This window comes from Rhagoletis pomonella, unplaced genomic scaffold (assembly GCF_013731165.1).
Source record: "Rhagoletis pomonella isolate Grant_MI unplaced genomic scaffold, Rhpom_1.0 Rhpom_scaffold_03248, whole genome shotgun sequence".
Classification (NCBI taxonomy): domain Eukaryota; kingdom Metazoa; phylum Arthropoda; class Insecta; order Diptera; family Tephritidae; genus Rhagoletis; species Rhagoletis pomonella.
The window spans coordinates 16,179-18,913 of NW_023461801.1; the positions used below are offsets into that span (position 1 = coordinate 16,179).

The 2,735-nt window shown below is 37.1% G+C and overlaps 1 long non-coding RNA gene across 1 annotated transcript; it reads left to right on the forward strand.

Moving 5' to 3' along the window:
• Positions 1–618: 618 nt before the first annotated feature.
• Positions 619–1,515, forward strand: LOC118754044. Its single transcript, XR_004994858.1, has 2 exons — positions 619–996; positions 1,058–1,515. It is a non-coding gene; the product is annotated as an uncharacterized LOC118754044 (long non-coding RNA).
• The last annotated feature ends 1,220 nt before the right edge of the window (positions 1,516–2,735 follow it).

Sequence of the window (2,735 nt, forward strand, 5' to 3'; positions counted from 1 at the left end):
TTATTATTATATTTAGTTAAAAACTGTTTTACCGCTGGCGCAGGCAGCTAACGCAACCACCAAATTTTTATGTATATTTGTATATGCAAATATATGTTGCAAAAAAATGAAAGTAGCGAGAAATACCCTCAAAACGACTTGATTGCTATGCACATAAAACGGATGTTCGTGCGGTATGTATGTATGTATGCATAGATAGATCCGTTTTAAAATAACCGTACTATATAGCGTATATAAAACACCCACGCGCGTCGTGGCCTGTTTACGACGTTAGGTACCTAGCTAGCAAAACAAGAATGTATGTATATGTATGTATATTTATTCGCAGCGCACCATTTCAATGAAAATATTTTGAACTATGTTTAGCAAAAATTTACGTATACATACGGCAATCGTATGAACGTAAAATGAATTCCTTACGTTGATGCAAACAACTAACCGTATAAGTATATAAGCACATATATACATTTACATAAATATACATACACTATGCGAAACACTGCTATTTATAAAATTCACTGAATATAATTCCAGAACTTCTAAGCAAATTATAAGTGCATGTGTTTAGGGGTTAAGTTTTGATTGCTTTGTATGCCGGCGCAAGTATTGGTTTTGGCCATGGTGGAATAATACAAGGTGTTGGATATTGACAGCGTTCTCGCTCTAATCCGCCATCTTGGCTCCCTTAGCTATATCGGTGTTTCCCTCTTGAAAAAACTACATTTTATCGCCTTTAAAAAAGTACTAAACTACCTCATTCCCTATTCCAAAACTGATTTGCAATCACTGAACAATTCTTTGACATTTACTCTATTCTTATCGTTGGCAACTGAAAATTAAATTAGAAATTTCAACATTAATTCGGCAAAAAAACATCGGTTTAGAGTTCTCCCCAAGGATTTGTAGTTATTTTGGTCGGTGCTTCCTTCCGCTGCAATTCCGTCTGTGGTTCACTGCCACTGGCCTTGCTTTTTCAACGATATAACTGTTTTCTTGGTAAGTTTAGATGGAAGATTTACCCAAGAACTACGTACTTAACTATGCATCTATTCCCCAGTGATTTTTGCTGCTGCAATCCCGTCTGTGGTTCACTGCCACTGGCCCTGCTTTTCCAACGATATAACTGTTTTTTTGGTAACTTCTACCGCTAAGACTTTGTTGCTTTTTCCCTTTTCCCTAAAAACATAATAGTGCTACAAAGCTCAATAACAATATGGAAACAAATGTTAATAAGCCACAATAATATTGACAATAAATAAGATTTCACTACGATTGAATTTTCTATTAGTAACAGGGTAGTTATAGTGAATGTTTTATTCGATAACTAAAACTATATTTGATGTTTGTAGCGATAAAAATATGCCTAAATCAGCCAAATACCCTATGTGGGTCGGCTGAATCAGTAAAACGTGACAGTAGTTGACTTTTGAGGTTAATATATCGGTCTTGAGTTGGTAAGGTTTTTAAAACATCCGCAGCTTCCTTTAAAGCATCGCTGCTAATTGCTGAGAGGACCAGATTATATTTACCGACATAAGGTCTTGTACGACTGAAAGCTGGCCTCAATTGGTAGAAACCATTTGTCTGGCATCTCAGTTCAGAACGGTCGCAGCTTGCATTGCGATGTAAGCTCTACATCTTTAGCTGGCATTTTGTTCGATGAAATATTCTCCCCATCCGTCGATGCGCCCTTTTGTCGATTCCGTCATGTAACGACTCGGGGTCACCACTAATTTTTTGGTTTTGGAAGTTTGACTATAATTATAGGACATTGTGTTTAATAAACTAAATTACCATTTATTGCATAAGTACTACGTTATATATACTACTTTCGCGAATTTAGCTTATCATAATATACCGTTTGTAACTATTTATATGCAAAATTTTATATGAAAAATAGTACCAAATCTCGTACTACTTCGCAAAGCGGGCTTTTTTTCTTCCCGTTTCTCTCGTGCTTCCATATTACAACCTTTTGTAAGGGAGCTGTCGACATGAGCTGTCACTACGTACAACACCTTGTATAATTCCACCATGGGTTTTGGCGATGCATAGAAACAGCGATGAAAGAATTTCATACAAACGTACGAGAAACGAAAAAGAAAATTTAGCGCTGGCGCAGGCAGCAAAGCAAAATAACCAAAACGTATGTATGGAAATGTACGTATGTATGTCTGTAATGGCAACTAGCTGAAAGCGTTCAGCGAGTAACCAAAACGAATGTGATTCGTATTCGCTACAAATCTGAATGTATGTATATAAGTGTATATACGTTCATACATATGTACATATTAGACTCCTGCGCAATTCCATTTAAACGGCCCAACAAGACATCCGATCGCCGCGCAAATACTTTCCATTCCCTACTTTCATCGTTCGGGTCAATTGTGAGTAAGCATAAACCAGTTTCAGCAAGCGTACGTAAACTACCGATCAATAGCAACACGCGTAGAGTATTTACTTTGCATTCCGCAACTACTGCGAGTAAAAGGTATTTGACAGTAGAGTACTCTACTGGTAGTACTTGAGTATTTTCGAAGAAAACATACATTTGTGGCAAGAATGATAGAAGAATTTTCTGGATCGCGCATTTGTGGTATCTGAAAAAAACAAAGGACAGGAATGTAGTGGAGCGATGAAGAGAGCGACGAGCAAAACGTACTTTCAACTAAAATGCTGATATACATACTGTTGAAGCCAAAAGCCTTCAATGTTTGGGAACCACTGGCAGTTTT